Source organism: Artemia sp. Qi Xiang Cuo, chromosome 8 (assembly GCF_049724085.1).
Source record: "Artemia sp. Qi Xiang Cuo chromosome 8, ASM4972408v1, whole genome shotgun sequence".
NCBI lineage: Eukaryota > Metazoa > Arthropoda > Branchiopoda > Anostraca > Artemiidae > Artemia > Artemia sp. Qi Xiang Cuo.
In genome coordinates this window covers 12,293,158-12,314,184 of record NC_142801.1, presented here as the reverse complement: position 1 = coordinate 12,314,184, position 21,027 = coordinate 12,293,158, and the positions used below count along the sequence as shown (strand labels likewise).

Here is a 21,027-nt window from a genome sequence, read left to right as displayed (position 1 = left end):
CCCCCCCCTTGAACAACAAGGAAAATTGCTTTTTTGTGTCCTCTTTTTTTCTTTTTCTTGTTTTTCTCATGAAAAGCATAATTCATAGATTTGTTGGCTCGATAACTCAACACAGGAAACCTATTTCCAGCAGGCTTTAAGTGGCACTATACACTTAAAAATGTTATTATCAGGATAACGTCATGTTTTTCTTGAAGGACTGTAAAAATTATGACACCCCTATAATGGACTAGTCTAGGATTTTATCTTTAAATATTCCTTTGGTTTTAAGTAGAGATTAAAGGAATCCTTACTAACCATAAGGCCATCAAGTTAAAGAAAATGTAAGAATAATAGATGTGGCAGAAGAGAAAATATCTATAATATTCTATAGATATATAGAAGATATATAGAGGACTAATGAGCATGGCTTCTATAGATATATAGAAGATATCTATAGATATCTGTAATATATCTATAATATTGAGTCGTTAGTTGATTTTTTTTTACTATTGGATTTAAAAGAAATTACAACAGAAACTAAGTGTTTTACTAAAAGGGTTGTAGCGTTTAATCTATAACAGTAGAAAAAAAAAACTGACCAAAAAATAACAGTAAACATTAATTTATATTATAATTTATAATTTATTAATTATATTATATAATATAAATATAATTTATAATTTATAATTATAATTTATAATTATAATATAATTTATAATTTATATTATAAATTTATAACACTCTTTCTTACTAAAACGACTAAAGCCTTTGCTTTAATTAAATAAAAATAACAAGTTTTTAAATTGAAAGTAAGGAGCGACATTAAAACTTAAAACGAACAGAAATTATTCCGTATATGAAAGAGGCTGTCCCCTCCTCAACGCCTCGTTCTTTACGCTAAAGTTTTTTATTGTTTTAAAAAAAAAAGTTGTGAGACAGAGTCAAACTTTAGCGTAAAGAGCGAGGCGTTGAGGAGGGGACAGCCCCTTTCATATAAGGAATAATTTCTGTTCGTTTTAAGTTTTAATGTCGCTTCTTACTTTCAGTTTAAAAAACTTGTTTTTTTATTTAATTTCTGATCGTTTTTTAGTTAATGCAGCTTTTATTTTGGCTCGCCATCATTGAATAAGTAAACAAAATTTGCATAAAAATTTTACTTTTCTTTTGCTAAATGGCTGTCTCTAAATTTGGTTCTGAAGTAATTTACAAATTAACTTACGTAACGAACTTCTATATTCGTATATTTTTCTTCTGGCAAAAAATACACAGTTGCAGATTTTTGCAGATATGAGCTTGAAACCTATGTTATAGGGTTGTCTGATACGCTGAATCTGACGGTGTGATTTTCATTAAAATGTTTTCACTTTTAGGGGATGTTCCCCCCTCTTTAAAAAATCAGGTAAATTTTCTCAGGCTCGTAGCCTTTGATGAGTAATACTACACTTAATAAAATTCATATATTTAGAATCAGCATTATAAGCCCATTCTTTTGATACATTTATTGACATCAAAGTTCCGTTTTCAAAAGTTTCGATTACTATTGAGCGTATCGCTTGTTTTTTTTTATTGTTTTTTTTTTTATTAAGTATATTTTATTAAGTATATGAGGGGGTTCTCCCCTTAGTCAATACCACGCTCTTTAAGTTAAAAGTTAAAAAAAAATTTAATTCACAAAACCCTGAATCACAAAGGCGGTTTAATTAGAATAGATAGCTTTTTTGAAAGCACTAAAAACAAACTATAGCGTAAAAAGCGAGGTATTGACTTGGGGGAGAACCTACTCATATACGTAATAATTTCTGTTCATTTTAAGTTCTAATGTTGCTTCTTACTTTCAGTTGAAAAAACTTGTTTTTTTAAATTTAATTTCTGATCGTTTTTTAAATAATGCTTGGAAATCCGTGCCCCCTTCATAGAAATGTCCCCTACCCCAAAGAAACATCCTCTACGGAAAGATTCTCCCGAGTAACCCCCTCCTCCAGCCCCCCTCCACCAGAAAAAGATCCTTCCTGAAAATGTCTGTATACTTCCCAAAAACCAATACCAATATGTAGGTAATAGGCAAAGTTCATAACTTGCAGCCCTTCCCCTGGGAACTGTGGGGGATTAAGTCATCCTAAAAGACATATTTATTAGATTTTCGACTATGCTGTACAAAATGGCTATCTCAAAATTTTAATTGGGTGACATTGAGAAAAAATGAGCGTGGGAGGGGGCCTAGTTGCCCTCCAATTTTTTTGTCACTTAAAAACGGCACTATAAATTTTAATTTCCGTTCGAATGAGCCCTCTTGCGACATTCTAGGACCACTGGGTCAATACGATTACCCCTGGGGAAAAAAATCAAATAAACACGCACCCATGATCTTTCTTCTGTGAAAAAAATGCAAAATTCCACATTTTTGTAGATAGGAGCTTAAAACCTCTGCTGTAGGGTTATCTGATACGCTGAATATGATGGTGTAAATTTCATTAAGATTCTATAGCTTTTACGGGGCCTTTCCCCCTTTTTTGGAAAATCAGCCAAATTTTCTCAGGCGCGTGACTTTTGATAGGTATTATTAAACTTGATGAAGCTTATATATTTGAAATCAGCACCAAAATCTGATTCTTTTGATGTATCTATTGGTACCGAAATTCCGTTTTTTAGAGTTTCGGTTACCATTGAGCCGGGTCGCTCCTTACTTACAGTTCGTTACCACGAACTGTTTGATCCCTGAAAAATATATGATTTGAGAGTTTCATTTCCGTTTGAGACATAAGTTAATGAGCTGTTTCAGCTCTTTTTCAATTCTTTGTAAGAACCAAAAGCTCAAATTCAGCTATTAAGTAGGCTACAAATTAAAAATGAAAAAAAATACCGTGAATCGTTGTATAATTGTAGAAACCAAACATACAGGTTCAATTTTTGAAATTGCATAGCATTCATGAACAACACAAACGAGGGACGAAGGAGGACCGTTCAACGGACGAAGGAGGACACGACTCAGTCCCTCTCAGTCGGGACTGAGAGACTGCACGTCTATAGAAAAAGTTGTAGCGCGTACATGCTACTGTGAATGTCCGAAATATGGTAAATGCCAACATTCCCCGGTGAAAGTCCGAAATTCCTCTTCTCTGATTGGATTCAATTAGCTTTGCGATTCAATTTTGTCAATCATTATGCAAGATTTGATGGTAAACGTTAAAGTTAGGTTAGATTGGGTTAGATTAGGTTATAAGTCTCAGAAATGTGTTAAAAACCTAGCCTAACCTGTCATCATCAAACCTTGCATAAAACTGAAAAAGTTTACTTGTAACGTTGACTAAATCGAAGGAGAAAAACAGGTATTTCGGACTTTCACCGGTGAATGTCGAAATTCACAAATTCGGACATTCATGTTAACAGAGATACTGTTTCATACTACTCCATTCCTCTTCTGACAGAAAACTTCTCAATCATAATGCTGCTTCCGTACTATGCCCTTGAACCTTCCGCACCAACATAACTTACCTTGTGTTATGTAATCTTGTGAAGCTGATTCTGTTGGTAACTTAGGCAGTTCCAAGTAGACTTGAACTCAACATAGAATTTTGCGTTACGTCAGTTTAAGTTTGACGAAGCTACGTCAGTTTACATTAAAGACTTAACCTGCAAAAAACTATGAATCTTTGCCTGCCTGCCCTCCCTTTATTTCGTTTAATTTAAAAGAAAAATCTTAATCTTAAAAAAAGGTCATATTAAATTTAAGATCAGCAGAAATAAATTTGTGTAATTCATATTCAAAGCGACATTAAATTACTATTAATGAATAAATGTAACCCAAAACGAACAGAAATAAAAAAAGCAATCATAGCAAACAAACATACAAAAGGTAATAATATAACTGCATAAATACATCTTAAAATGGATAAAACTTATATTGAATAGGTAAATCAAGCTTAAAACGAATTAAAATCAATACAAACAAGAGTTCGGCTTCTGCCCCTTCCCTAACTGTGAGAGTCTAAAGCCTACTGCGTCATTGGTGCTTTACTGAAAGCTATATGTGTCTTAAATAGTCCTAAACTTGACTTAAGACTCCTGCCGGATGGCATGTGGCGTAGAGAGCACAGCAATTTTCCTCCTTTAAGTAAACCTATCTGCTGCTATGAGTGGGGCCTCATCAGCAGCAACGTCGTCCATGTTGACGAACTTCTGAAGGCTACCCTTCCATCTGGCCTGTGGTCTGCCCCTCGAACGTAACCAACCAGGCGATATGGGGTCAAAGTCGTATATGATTATAGCAGGGGCTGTCGGTTGCGTCTGAAGGAGATGCCCAAGCCATCTGAGAATTTGCAGGGCAATTTGTGTTGAGAATTCAACTTGGTGAGTAAGGGCAAGGAGCCTTTCATTACTCACATCGAATCATCATCGATGATTCATCACATCATCATCATCATCACACTAATCATCCCATCGAAGCGCCTCGATTCAACGGAGTTGTTTCGTCTTAGAAAGAACTATCAAAATAAAGCTGAATATTTGGTATATTTGAATTATTATAGAAATTTATTTCTACCGACCTTAAGTTTAGTATGACCTTTACTTTTCGTTGAAAAACTTCTTTTACGGAAAGTTTTTTTTTCTATATAATTCTCTAGAAAAGTCAAGTAAGCTTAGCTTTTAGTAAAGCTCTATTTTAATAAATGTAAAGCTGAAATAAATGGAAGAGTGATGCGACTTTTTTTTTCTACTCTGGAGGCCCATGATTGTCATCAACGTATGATATAATTAATTAAAAAAAACTTTCCGAAAAATAAGCTTTTCAAAGAAAAGTAAAGGCCATTTTAAACTTCAGCTCAGCAGATACAAATACCTGTTAAAATTCAAACACAAAACGACCAGAAATTACTATTACAGAATACATGAAACCCAAAACGAACAGAAATTAAATAAACAATCATAGCAGAATACATGCAACAAGTAATACTATAAATGAATAAATAGATCTTAAAGCGAATAATGGTTATATTGAATATGAAAACCAAGCTTAAAACGAAGAAAAAAATATTTTGCTATTGAAGTATAAATGAAACTTAAAACGAACAGAAACTAAATAAAAAATCAATGCAAACAAACATACAATAGATATTAATGTAAATGAATAAATAAATCTTAAAATGAGTGAAACTTAAATTGAATATGCAAATCAAGCTTGAAGTGAACAAAAATCACTACAAACAAGAGTTTGGGTATCGCGTCCTTGTCTCACTGTAAAAGTCTAAAACATACTGCGTCATTGGCGCTTTACTGAATACCAATTTTATTACAAATATTTTCTTTTGTACGTAATATTGAAATAAAACATTAAATTATAATAAAATTATGAACTAATGACCTTTCAGCAATTAATATCATTATACATCAAATATTCAGTTTAATTTATTAGCTCTTTCTAAAGTTGTTCAAGACGAATATAGTTTCACTACAAACAAAAGTTTTGATACTGCCCCCTCCCTTAACTGTAAATAAAACCCAAGAGCTTAATGCGTCATTGGCTCTTAACTGAAAACGAATTATATTACAAATATTTTCTTTTCCAGTTCTTACAGCATTGAAATAAAAGTAAAATTACAGTGAAATAAATTCTTGGATTGATTGATCTTTCAAAAATTAATATCATTATACATCAAGTATTCAATTTAATGTTCTTTATACTTTCCAAGACTGTTCAAGACGCATATAGTTTTCAGTAAAGCGCCAATGATGCAGTAGGCTATAGACTTTTACAGTGAGAGAAGTAGGCAAACTTTTATACCCAAACTCTTGTTTGTGGTGATTTTTGTTTGTTTCAAGCTTGACTTGCATATTCAGTTTAAGTTTCACTCGTTTTAAGATTTATTTATTTATTTACATAAACATTTATACCACATTTGCCTGCATTGATTGTTTATTTAATTTCCGTCCGTCTTGCGTTCCATATATACCTTAACAGCCACGTATTTTTTTCCGTTTTAATCTTGGTTTTGACGTTCAATTTAGTTGTTATTTACTGTAAGATCTATTGGTTAATCTATATTGCTGCTTGTTGTATATTACTTACCATAACTTTCTATTTGAACTCTGTTCGTTTGGGTTTTATTTATTCTTTAATAGTAATTTCTGGGGGTCTGGAGTTTCAATTTTAACAGGTATTTGTATCTGCTGAGCTTAAGTTTTAACAGGCCTTTACTTTTCTTTGAAAAACTTATTTTTCGGAAAGTTTTTTTTAGTTAATTTTTGTTCGTTTTTGATTGCAAAAAGTTTCAAGTTTTTAAAAATTCCTTATTTCAAAATCAATCTTTAAAAAAAAAATCAAATGTTCATCAAAGTATCAAACTAACAATATCAAAGTGAAAAAATGGGTTTTTGTCCACCTCGGCGTTTTTATTATCTGATGTTTGAACTATTTTTAACAAAATGGCTATCTCAAACTTGGTAGCGAATGGGTTTGGGGGAAAAGGCGCTGGGGGGGGGGGGGCTAATTGCCATTCGGTTTCTTTTGACTCTTTAAAAGTGAACTAGAACTTTCTATTTTCAATAAAAATGAGCTCTCTCTGAATTTATACGATTATCGCTTCTATAAGAACCACATATATCCCCAGAGTAAAACTTACAACGCCTGTCCCTTGGCCCTGGGGAGTTGTGTCGACCCCGGAGTTTTAATATCTAATGTTTGAATATTTTTAACAAAATAGTCACCTCAAACTTGTATCAGATGGGTTTATCCATCCGATAATCCCAAAGGCATGGGAGGGGGGATGGAAATTTAATTTCTATTCAAATGAGCCCTCTCTCAAGTTTATACGAGCATCCCTTTCATAAGAACCATATACGGTCCCAGGACATAGCTTACACTGCCTGCCCCCGGGCCCTGGGGGTTGTGTCGACACCGGAATTTTTGTTATCTGACCTTTGAAGTATTTTAGAAAAATGGCTATCTCAAAATTTGTATCGGAAAGGTTTGGGAAGCAAAGGGTTTGGGGGCTAGGGGCCCTCCGATATCTTTTGACTCTTAAAAATTGAACTAGAACTTTCAATTTCCATTCAAATCCGCCCTCTCTGAAGTTTATACGAACATTCCTTCCATAAAAGCCATATATGCCCCCAGGGCATAGCTTGCAACGCCTGCCCCCGGGCCCTGAGTGGTTGTGTCGACACCCTAGTTTCTTACCTGACCTTTAAACTATTTTTAGCAAAATAGCTATCTCAAAATTTTTATCGGATGCATTTGGGGAAAAAAGGCGTGGTGGGGGGAGGGGGATTGTTGCCCTCTGATCTCTTTTGACTTTTAAAAACTGAACTAGAAATTTCAATTTCCAAACAAATGAGCCCTCTCTGAAGTTTATACGAGCATCCCTTCCACAACAGCTGTATAAGCCCCACAGGCATAACTTACAACGCCTACCCCGGGCCCTGAAGGATTGTCTTGACCCCGGAGTTTTCGTTATATGATCTTTGAACCTTTTTGAAAAGAAATGGGTCTCTCAAAGTTCTTATCGGATGGGTTTGAGGAAAATAGGGAGTGACGAGGGGGGCTTGTTGCCTTCTGATCTGTTTTGACTCTTAAAAAGTGAACAAGAACTTTCAATTTCCAATCATATGAGCCCTTCCGAAGTTTATACGAGCATCCTTTCCATAAGAGCTATATATACCCCCAGAGCATTACTTACAACGCCTAGCTCCAGGCCCTGGGGGGTTGTGTCGACCCCGGAGTTTTCATTATACGATCTTTGAACTATTTAAAAAAAAATGGCTATCTCAAAGTTCTTATCGAATGGGTTTGAGGAAAAAAGGGCATGGCGGGGGGGGGGTATTTGCCTTCCGATATCTTTGGACTCTTTAAAAGTGAACTAGAACTTTCAATTTGCAATCAAATGAGCCCTTTTCGAAGATAGTACGAGCATACCTTCGATGAGAACCATATATGCCCCAAGAGCAATACTTACAATGCCTACCCCGGGCCCTGGGGGGTTGCTTTGAGACAGGAGTTTTTCTTATCTGGCCTTTGAACTATTTTTAAAGAAATGACCATACGTAAAGAAGTTTTTATTATATGATCATTGAACTATTTTTAACAAAATGGCTACCTCAAATTTTTTATCAGATGGATTTGGAGAAAAAGGGCTTGAGGGGGGGGCTAGTTGCCCTCCGATCACTTTTGAATCTTAAAAAGGGCACTAAAACTCTCGATATCCAATCAAATGAGGCCCTTTTGAAGTTTGTACGACGACCCCTTCTATATGAAGTGCCTCTGGGAAAAAAAAATAAATGGAGTGTGTGGGGAAATGCCCTCTGATCACTTTTGACTCTTAAAAAGTCAATTACACCTTTTAATTTTCAATCAAATGTGCCCTCTATGAAGTTTATACGAGAATCCCTTCCAAAGGAACCATATATCCACCGGGGCATAACTTACAACGCCTGCCCTGGGCCCTGGGGGGCTGTGTCGACACCGGATTTTTTGTTATCTGCAATTCGAACTATTTCAAAAAAAATAATATCTCAAAATTTTTATCTGATGCATTTAGGGCGTGGAGGGGAAGGGGAGGGGCTAGTTTTCCTCTGATCTGTTTTGACTCTTAAAAAGTGAACTTGAACTTTCAATTTCCAATCAGATGAGCCCTCTCTGAAGTTTATACGAGCATCTATTTCATAAGAACCATATACCACCCCAGGACAACACTTACAACGCCTACCCCTAGGCCCTGGGGGGCTGTGTTGACACCGGAGTTTTTGTTATCTAACTTTTGAACAATTTTCAAAAACTGGCTATCTCAAAATTTGCAGCGGATGGGTTCGGGGGAAGAAGGGTGTTTGAGGGGGGAGGCTAGTTGCCCTTAACTCTCTTGACCCTTAAACAGTGAACTAGAACTTTCAATTTCCAATCAAATGAGCCCTCTATGAAGTTTATACGAGCATCCTTTTTATAAGAACCATACATGCCCTTAGGGCAAAACTTAGAACACCTTCCCCTGGGCCCTGGGGGTAGTATTGACACCGGATTTTTTCTTACCATATATAAACATGGCAAATAAAAACCATATTTGCCCCCGGGGCATAACTTGTAACCCTTGCCCTGAAGACTGTGGGGAGAGTGTCCTGCTCAAAGATATAATTTTCATAACTTTCAACTATGTTGAACAAAAATGGCTATCTAAAATATTTGATTGGATGTGTTTCGGGAAAAGGTGGGCGTGAGAGGGGGGTTAGTTGCCCTCCAATCACTTTCGACTATTAAAAAGGGCACTAGCCCTTGAAATTTCCAATCGAATGAGTCCTTTTTGAAGCTTCTACGACAAAGCTTTCTATAAGAACCTTGTATCGTACCAGGGCATAATTTACAGCCCTTGCTCTGAGGGCTTTGGGGGGAGTGTCCTGCCCAAAAACATAATTTCTGTTTGGAAATCAACTACGTAGAACAAAATGGCTATCTCGAAATTTGATTGGATGTGTTTGGGGAAATGGTGGGCATGGAAGGGGTGTTAGTTGCCTTCTAGTCACTTTTGACCCTTAAAAAGGGCACTAGAACTCTCGATTTCCAATCGCATGAGCCCCCTTTGAAGTTTATAAGACGACCCCTTCCATATGAGGGGGTCGTCAGCTATTTTTCCCAGTGCCTCTGGGAAAAATAAATATATAAACAATAATAATAAATAATAATAAAACATTGGAGCCGTATGGCCTTCATTATGAATGAATGAATGAATTTTATTAATAACCTGTCTTAAAATCAACAGAAAAAGACAGAGCACAAACAAGAGAAAAAAGAAAAAGCAAAACTGGCAAGAAAAACAAATTCAAACAGAAAGAACTACATAAGAACATAACTATTTGAGAAGGTGGGCCCACTCGTAATCCAGAAACTCTAGTTTTTTCACGTAATTCTGAATTACCTCCGTCACGGCACTCAGAGGCTCAACAATTCCATATTTTGCAACAATATGGTTGTTTCTAACAAAAGGCGGCACTTGCAGAAGATATCGGGCATACTTGAAAAATACCGACCTTATGTCTTTTTCGTTTCGTGCACTCAGGAGCTTCCAAAAAGGAGACAGGTACAAGACATGAGGCAAAGCTACTGCATTATAAAAATGAGCCAGATATTTACGGCTTGAATTGTGACGGCTAGTGACAACACTCGCATAGGCAATGCGCACTTTTTTAGAAAGGTGTTCAATAAGCAAAGACTGGGTCTCTCGAATGATTACGACCAATCGGCAGGCCAAGGTACGTAAAATGACTAGACGGTGTTACGGTAATTCCACCAAGCCTGACTGTAGCATTATCTTCAGGACAATTAAAAAACAAAACAGCAGACTTTTCTACATTAAACTGCAAGCCAATATCAGCATAACTTTTTTCAAGACGCGAGAAATTATTTTCTAATGAAGAAAGCAACCGAGACAGATTTAAAAGACCATCTGCAAAACCCAGAAGTGACAAGTCAATATGCTTGCAAATATAACTCGGAGAGATAACCTGTTGTGCATCATTAACACTGTTATTATACAAAGTAGGAGACGTTATAGCCCCTTTCTTAATTCCCTTATGTACGGATATATCCCCACTATGCTCACCATCTTGCAAACGAATACGAAGCTTGAGGTTCCTATACATATCACGTTGTGACCTTCCAATAGAAGAACACACGCCTCGCTTACACAGCTCAACCAAAATCTGGGCATGAATCCCAGAGTCAAAAACTCTCCTGACATCATACTGACCTAAGATCAAAGTTTCTCGCGAGAGATGAGCATCAAGTAATATGTTAACAAGAAGATAAAGTACATGGGTGCACCCGAGGCCTTTTCGAAAACCAAACTGATGTGGAGGCATTTCACACTTATCATAAATCCCATCAAACAAAACAATCTCGAATAGTTTACAAAATACTGAAGATATCCTTACTGGCCGATACGAAGAAGGCTGTTCGGCTGGCTTCCCCTTCTTTAATATCGGGATAACCATACCCACACTAAAGCAACTTTGGACTATCCCTTGTGTCAAAATCATCTGAAACAGAAGGGCAATGTGATGGTAAAGAACATAACCTCCTAAAGAAAGATGTAGAGCACAAATACTATCGCAGCCTTTTGAGTATACCTTTTTCAGTTTTTTAACGGCCTGGCAAATTAAGACCGGTGACACTGAGAAATCGTTGAAGGTATCGGTAAGCATAGAAAACAGCTCATTTTCTAATTAGACTACAGAACTGGACCAGGCGCTTTTAACTCAGAATCAAAGTAAGTACTACGCTGATTAGCAGAAGCATTAAACGTAGGCTTAACTTCTTCTGGCTTTGACTGAAGCGACCAAACATGGTTCGTATTCTTTCTTAGATTCTGCACAAAATTCCATTTTAGGGCTGTGCAGTAAGTAACGAACGCTTTATTGAACTTTCGTTTAGTATGGATTCGAATCTCGTTCACTACTCCACTTCGTTACTTCCCGCTATCATGCCAAACTTTCAGCCATAGCTTCGCCGACGCACAAGCCACCGCTAGCTCCGGATTTCTAGACCACCATTTCACCTGCGATCTATTACTGATACGCTTCACAGGAACTACTACACTCTCCGCGATACTCAGAGCGTGTGATATTTCTGCACAGTACATGTTTATCTGCAGACGTATTTCACTTTCACTGCAATATGAGTTTGTATTTCTCTACAGCAGATGGAAGGGAACTTTTATTTTACTCAGGATATCGCCAGAAGTAGCCGCAAAGAGATCATTTGACACTTGTTTCCAGTCACTGTATACTCTCCATCGGGATTTGATAGGGACACGACAACTTTGGACAGTCCAGTATCATTGACAATGACAAAGGCAAGTGGTCAGAATATGAACCACCAGCTGCAACTTTTACTTCGTCACTCACCGGGAAGTTCGTTAACACAAGGTAAAGATTTGAGAAGTTGTTGGCCACACTGATAAATGTATAAGCTTTATCCTTATTAGCGACATTTAACTGATCAGGAAGGGAACCTGTAACGATTTTAGTCCTTTCAGATTCGGTATTAAGTAGGTCACAGTTGAAGTCCCCTATTAATAGAACTGTTGTATTCCCAGGAATTTGAGCCTTCACGAAACGGCTTAGCTGAGTACATGCAGCCGTGAACTTGCTGTCTGAGAGGCTAGATCAATAAATAGTAGGAAGATAGACGTTTATTGTCACAATATCGCCAACTTTAACAGCGAGGAAGTGTTTACTTGATGCTAAAAGTTCAGCCTGAAGAAACTTTCTCACCAAAGTGGCTAAACCACCAGATGGCCGACCTCTGGATTTCACACGTTCAGCTGGCCGATTAAAACACTGGAGTGAACTTGAGAACTTGAGCAGGTTAAAATTGTCCTCGGAAAGCAAGTGCTCTTGTATACAAACTACTTCATTTGTTAGGCTCATAGTATCAAGCAGAACTGTTTTCTCAAGTGCTTTCCCATTTATATTTCAAGACAGAATACTACACATTTTGGGAGCATGATCCATCTTTCAAGTTTTTTCTGTTATCAGGACAGGCATAGTAATAACATGTGTGCCTAGTCGAATTGCAATTCAGGCACCGAGTAGGATTTTGACAAGGGTTCTCAGGGGAGCTTGTGTGGCCAGTTTCTCCACAGCGGCTACAAGTTTCAGCTTCCTTACAGTCCGCCGCTATATGCCCCACATGATGCCACCGATAACACCTTCGAGGCAAAAAGCAGAAATCTTCTAGACAAGATAGTTCGAAACCAATTTTAATCGGGTTCGTTAAGGCAGCGGACAATGCATTTTTAGAGGGGTAATACATTTTAAACGCTTGCGAATTGCCGCACTTGATTGCTTTTTCATAGTCTTTAGACAGACTTTTCAGAAGGTCCTCCGTCATTTTGCTGGGAAGACGTTTCCCTATACCGATGAACTGGGAATTAACAAGTCGATTGTCAATTTTATGGGTACTTTTGAGGGCAGCCTTGACTTTTTCTGCTGCCTGCTTCGAAGAGACTGACAGTTGCCATTCCTTATTTCTCCGCCTGAGCACTGCATCCGCTAATGTTGTATCACCCGGGGCCAAGCTTGTTATAAAGTCCTTATGCTTTCCTGGATCGTCTAACTCAGGAGACATATTCTTCACGACAACCGAAAACAGCTGTTTTTCCACATTTAGCGTTTTAGGTACAGACGAGGAGGCTGTAGGCTGATTCTTCGAATCAGCAATAACTTTCGAACCATTGTTCAGAGTATCTAACTTGCGGGAAAACTGTTGCAGCTCACTGGCCATTTTTCTCGTCATTTCGTTCACTTTAGTAGTAATACAGACTGCAATTTCGTCACTACACGTGGGAACAGCCTCTGGTTCGAGAATAACGAAAGTCGGAAGCTCTTTACCGTCCTTAGCACAGCACCATATGGCTTTCGCAATATCCGTCAAGTTATCACAGTCTTTTTTGCATTCGTGTAATCGTTCGTCATATCCAAATTCACCCTCATAGTAAGTCCACAGCAGTTTTTTGGCTTCCATAATACTGGCATGATCAAAAAACTCTATTCCTTTGTTAACGAACATTCAATCTTAATACCCTTTGTCATGCATCAAGAGACAAAGTTTAAAACTGGATTCAATACCAGCACAGTTTTCATTTCGTTAATCTGGATTAAGTCCAATATATATTTACCAATTTCTTTGATAATTAATAATATCGAATTCTAGACAGATATTTAAGGGTTGAACTATATATTCAATATTTTTCTGGTGTTTACCTTGCGAGAAAAGTAAGTGAAGCGTTGAAGGCTGTCTAGCTTGTCCCCGGAATTTAAGGGGCAAGCCCAGCGGGTACCACGGCTCTTGCTAACAACCCCCCCCCCTCTGATTACTTTTCTTTCCCCACCTCAATTGTAGCGTAAATGCCTCTAAATATCAGATGTCCTATTTATTTAAAATCGCACTGCTTGATGGCTAATCTCCAATATTATCACTCTTTCGATTTGCAAAAATTACCACTGACCTCTATAGGCAGCGCTATAGCGTTGCCTCTGATAAAGAGAGGGAAAAATTTATTTTTATTAAATATCAATATTCACAAAAAAAACATATCAAACAGACCTACCACGTGAAAATCTATACAGATTTGTTTGTGGCAGGACTCACTATTTTACTCATATATATATATATATATATATATATATATATATATATATATATATATATATATATATATATATATATATATATATATATATATATATATATATATATATATATATATATATATATATATATATATATATATATATATATATATATATATATATATATATATATATATATATATATATATAAATATATATATATATATATATATATATATATATATATATATATATATATATATATATATATATATATATATATATATATATATATATATATATATATATATATATATATATATATATATATGAGTAAAATAGTGAGTCCTGCCACAAACAAATCTGTATAGATTTTCACGTGGTAGGTCTGTTTGATATGTTTTTTTTATGAATATTGATATTTAATAATAATAAATTTTTCTCTCTCTTTATCAGAGGCAACGCTATAGCGCTGCCTATAGAGGTCAGTGGTACTATATATATATATATATATATATATATATATATATATATATATATATATATATATATATATATATATATATATATATATATATATATATATATATATATATATATATATATATATATATATATATATATATATATATATATATATATATATATATATATATATATATATATTGAAAAAAACTTACTCACATATATATTGAAAAAAAAATAATAATGCAATCATATAAATAAATAAGAAATAAACCTCATAGGAACCGCGAACCAATACTTACACAAGACAGAAGACAGAATACAGCCTGAATATCCTGAATCTGCTGCAAAATTCTAAGAAGGATATATCTGGCATTCCAGAAATATCACGAGCTCCAAGTGATCTTAGCGAACCAAAAGCATCTTTAAGGTCGTCAAAAATAGAAGAAATAGCCTTTTAATGAAAGGAAGGAAAGAATGACAGGAAGGAGCCCTCCATTTGTTATGATTCATTACGTACCTGTTGTGTTTTAAGGGTGATCCCATTAACCCAAGTTTAGCTGCGTAATCTTCTTTCTCAAAAGCTATCGCTCCAACTGGGTGTGTATAGAACTGGTGTTATGCACACCGGTTAATGTATTATCACACCCTTTCGACCAACCGAATCTAGTACCCTTAGCTTGCTGATTTCGAAGACCCGAACTTGCGAGGGGTAAACTGACGTAGTTACGAATTGGAAAAGGTTCTCCTGAGTCCTGAACGACAAAAATCTAGTTTATCTCTTGATTATGTATATTGCTTAAAGAATACAATAAGAATGTGATTCTTATATGATCTACAGACAAACACTCAAATAAATAACACTTACAATCCAAGCAAACTAGTCCTTCCCAAAAGTACCGTAGAACAGTGGTACTATTTAACAATAAACTTCAAAAGGCCCAATTTCTTTATTTTCTTGACCTTATATACTATTTTCCCCAACCACAAATTTGGGCGTTTACTTCGAATTATTATCCCTCATCTCGTACGATGTCCGGGAAATTGACGCTCATCACAATGACCTGGACATCAGTTACATCAGGTACATCAGGTCAGATATGGTCTAATATGCGTATTCTATTTCTTCAAATTCTAAACTTAGGACTATTAAGTTATTTTTATTTTATTGGACAATTTAATTTAGTTGATCCTACTTATTGCACATTTCGTCATATTTAGAGATAGTCCAAGTCAACATAGAGAGAATTTGCCTCATTAATTGGTTCATTTAAGACGACCAAAGAAAGCTGAAACAAATGAAAGTTAATACATTAATTAGTGTCATTCGATACTATCCCTTGCCTTTCCCTATAATCAAAATTTGAATTTAATACACCATTCATCACACAAAACGTGCAAGAAAACAACACACCACGGAGACGGTGAAAAGAAGCCAACCAGAATTTTTGGCAACCCATTTTTGTAAGTTGATCTTTTATGACAAACACCCAAATTAATATCCCTACCTTGTATGTCAATAATTCCTAAATAAAACTCCCAAAACTTGATTAAGAGACTAACCTTATTAACAGGGGCGTAGCTCCAACATTTTTATTTGGGGGGGGGGGGTCGATATTCGGATGGTCAAGGGATGGGCTATATAATAATTTTTCTTCAAATTATTGGGGAGTGGACAATTGCCCCCTCCCCGCAAAACGACACCCCTGCTTATTCACAAATTACACTACCCAATGCTTTCTATTGGTTCACAACAAGGAAAGCTACTTCAAATATATAAATTACGCTATTCGATGCTACATCAATAATGCTACAATCAACATTACATTACCCAATGCTTTCTATTGGCTCACAAACAAGGAAAGCTACTTCAAATATCTAAATTACGCTATTCGATGCTACATCAGCAATGCTACAATCAACATTACACTACCGAATGCTTTCTATTGGCTCACAAACAAGGAAAGCTACTTCAAATATCTAAATTACGCTATTCGATGCTACATCAGCAATGCTACAATCAACATTACACTACCCAATGCTTTCTATTGACTCACAAACAAGAAAAGCTACTTCAAATATCTAAATTACGCTATTCGATGCTACATCAGCAATGCTACAATCAACATTACACTACCAAATGCTTCCTACTGGCTCATAAGCAAGGAAAATTACTACAGGTCTCAAAATGTCCGCCATCAAGGTAGATCACTTGGACAAAAAGATGAGGCGGTATTACAACTAAACTAAAAGCCGTTTTTTAAAAGAAAAACTCAAAGGTTCTCTTTGGTGTAGCACACACAGAACAAATCGTTACTTGTCAGTTGTACAGTAATGGGTATTTTTGCCTTATATTGGCCTTTCCTAGGGGTTAACAACTGGGCATTTTGAGGGACACCTGGAGGCAAGAGGCACGCTGGAGGCATATTTCTTTGGGCGCAATATGTAAATATATACAGCTTGCCTGTTATTCGGTATGTATCGAATATTTCAGCACCTTCAAAAGCGATCTTTTAAAACTTGGAAAAAATCATTTACGGGTTTATTTGGCAAGGAAAAGAACCCCCCAAGACTGAAAACAACTGATATGTACCTAAAGAAGAAGATCGGAGGACTGCAAGTTGTTGATATCCATGCAAAAACTAGGTAACCCTATGATGGCAGTAGTAATCAAGGTACTATTTTGCGGCCTTTACGTTCCCTGGCAGCTTTCCAGTGCATGTACCTATGGATCTGGTGGGTACAGTCTGGTTTGATGGGTATAGTCTGGTTTGATGGGTATAGTCTGGCTTGGTTTTTCAAAGAGAGTGACTATCCCTATGCATATAGGTAATACTTCTAAAGGGCATTACACCTTTTCAAAGAGAGTGAGTATAACTTGTTTGGGGGTGGGGATTTGAATAAATGGAATAGTTTTCACTACAATTCTTATTAGTAAGAAAATTGAATTCAAAGAGAATAGTTTATTTGAGAGGATATTAGTGGAGAAAAAAATGAGTGGTGCATTTATATTATTGGAGATTAATGATGGAGCCGACAGCAGCAGCAGCAACGATATACGAGTACCCAATGTGGCTGTGGAAATAACCGCTGGCTGTAGACTATGCCTTGAATGGGATAGTATGTATGCTAGATACGTGATATCATTAATCAAATTTAAGCAGGAGGAGCAGCTATGTTTTGCTGGAAAAGTGAATATTCTCCAAATAAATAAACTTCGGTCAGCATTAGATGTCCTATCGAAATATATTGATGAGAACAAAATGCATCTGTGAATATTATTATTATTGTAATTATGTTCAATAAAATTGTTTCTAAATCAATGGTATTTTTTTTTTCTTTCTATAGTAGACTAGCGTATATTTTCTAGAGTAGAAAAAAAAATTCTGGTTAGTCTGAAGTTGGTTGTGAGAGAGTTAGGACTCTAAACAATGGATAGATTCGAGAAAGAGCGAATCATGAGGAATCTAGTTCTTATGGAAAAACGTTTGATTCTAGATGACAATTTTCTAGAGCTGTCTATTCAAAGGAAAATATTTTCTCGGGGTAAGCTTGTCGATATAATGAAAACTGATTCTCCATCATTAGACTATTGTATGAAGCTTCTATGTCGTGGTCCAAATGCATTTACACAATTTATTGATATATTGATCACGACACGGCAAAATGATATTGTGGATATGCTTTTAAACATTAGTTTAGAAATTTAGGACTTTTTTTCATGAGAAAGATGATGCTCAAGGTTGATTTACTCCTCTCTCTCTCTCTCTCTCAGACAATTTTTGTTGTTGCTAGCTCAGTTTCATTGTGGCAGTGAGAGTGACAACACATGACAAAATTTGCCATACATATCCGTTATGTATGTACACATAGGGCAGCTGATCATCATGTGAGAATTGCATAATGACTGATGAGTATGATGAGAAGTGTAGATTATGCAACCCGTATAAATTGCATAGAGGATATGCTGTACAAATTAAATGTTGTAATTCCTGTATTGAAGAGGTTTGTGACTATCATCCTTGAGGACACCTATGCTCCAATTGTCATTATGATAAGTGTAATCAGTGGGAGTATACATATCCCGGTATGATTGGAAAGAATCCTAACCGGGATTTTATTTTATTGCTACGAGATTGGTATCGTCGTGGTTTTAGATTTTTCTGGGAGGAGGAACAGGGTCAACAATTCAACTGTTAGAACAACAAAAGAATATGTTTTCTACGTCATCGTTGTGAAGACAATGGGTGTTATGATTATAAGCCCACTGATTTTTATTTGGCTGTGACGGAATGTGATTCGACACTTGAGGACACTGTGTGTGAAATTGCTTCAAATAAGCAAATTGAAACATTTGAATTCTATAGAATGAATGAGAATAGTATCATTGACTATACAAAGAGATATGACAAGAGTGAAGTCACTCTCTACTGTAGAAAATGTGACCCTGACATTGCAGTACATCAGGATCAGTACACTGTGAATTCAGATAATCTACCTGCAGTAGTTGTTGTCAACAAATACCTAGTAGTGGATGAAATCTAAAGAGTAGAAAAGTCGTTTTATCATGTATATAATTTTTTTTTATTAATAAACAATTTCACATACATCTTTAGAACATTTTATTCTTACTACTACTACTACTAACAACTCATCGCAGCACCAAGCCGCCTGAGGCCAACACGGCTACGCACGCTCCTCCTCCACCCCAATCTATTAAAAGCCTCCCTTTTTACACCCGCCCACGAAGTTCCCATTTCCTTTAAATCTTTCTTTATGACGTCCTCCCAACCCAGACGGGGACGACCTTCCTTCCGTTTAGCCCCAGATGGCTGGCAGAAAAGAACAATCTTCGGCAATCTGTCCTCCTTCATCCAAACAACATGCCCTAACCACCTCAACCTTTCTTTCATTATAGACCTAGAAAGCGGTATTGAACCACATTTTTCGTATAGCCTATTGTTTGAAATACGGTCAGTCAGCCGGGTACCCAGAACAATCCTTAAGCAATTTCTCTGGAAAACATCTAGCAAATCTTCATCCGCTTTTCGGAGCGTCCATGCTTCAGAGCCATATTTGACCACTGTCATCACTGTAGCTTCTAAGATTCTAATCTTGGTTTGCAGACTTATCTTCCTATTCTTCCAGACTTTTTTTAACTGTGAAAAAACACCCTGAGCCTTGGCTATTCTATTTTCAACATCTTCACTGCTCCCACCATCTTTACTAATAATACTACCAAGGTAAGTGAAACTGCCCACCTGATCAATCTTTTCATTACCCAACGTCACGTTTTCATCTTCACTTATTCCTAGCCTTAGTGACTTGGTCTTCCTAACATTAATTTTCAAACCAATACTAGCACCCTGAACTCGCAAAACCTCTAAAACTTCATTCATTTTGCTCACACTTTCATCTAGGATGCTTAAATCATCAGCATAATCCAAGTCCAGGAGACTTTTTCCTCCCCATTTGATTCCGTGGTCTCCCATTGCCTTTCCTGTGCTCCTTAAAACAAAGTCCATCAAAATAATCCATATAAAGGGGGATAGAACACAATCCTGCTTAACTCCTGATTTAATACAAAACCAGCTGCTAACCTCATTTCCTACCTTAACCGCAGCAGTGTTATTCTCGTACATAGCACTAATCACTTTAATGTATTTGTCTGGTATACCATACAAGGATAAAACCTTTACTAAAGCTCTTCTATCAACAGAATCGAACGCTTGCTCATAATCAATAAAACTGAGGACCAAAGGTGTTTGACAACTTAGGCACTTCTCAATTATTAACCTAAGAGTGAAAATTTGGTCAACACATCCTTTACCTTTTCTAAAACCGCACTGCTCTTCTCTTAAAACTTTGTCTACGGCATCTCTCAGTCTAAAAAGTATCATATTACTAAGCAATTTGCTACCTACAAAGACCAGACTAATGCCTCGATAATTACCACACTCACTTTTATCACCTTTCTTATAAAGTGGCTTAATTAAGGTTTTCCTAAAATCATTAGGTACTTCCCCTTTTTCAAAAATCATATTCTTAGGGCACTAAAATCAATATTAAATACACTTGTAAGTATATTCTCCACTAGAAAGTCGTTCAATCGAGGTAAGTCAACGTAGATGTTGAGAAACTGCTTGTAGGTGTAGCCACGACATCTGAACATGAAAAAGAGTAGTGCATGAAAGCCACATGTTTTAGTCGTTAAATCCTGTACTCTTTGTTGATTTTGAATAATGTTTTTCCCACTGCTTTCAATAAAGTTGCTAATGTATGGAGCGTAGAATTTATGCGATAGGCCAAGAGGATCAAAAAATTCAATATTCTTCGCTGTTTGAAAGATGCTTAGCCAATGACTGGTCTTCAAAGTCGATGGACTGCTATTAACAATGATCAGGGTATTGTTAACACTTGGAATTTTTTCCAATGAAGTCCGAAGGTATACAATAGGACTTGTACTGA

General features: G+C 36.2%; 1 long non-coding RNA gene across 1 annotated transcript in view; it reads left to right on the top strand.

Moving 5' to 3' along the window:
* Positions 1–21,027, top strand: part of LOC148949169 (uncharacterized) — a 142,210-nt gene that overhangs the window by 14,409 nt on the left and 106,774 nt on the right. The gene's annotated exons all lie outside the window — the stretch shown is intronic.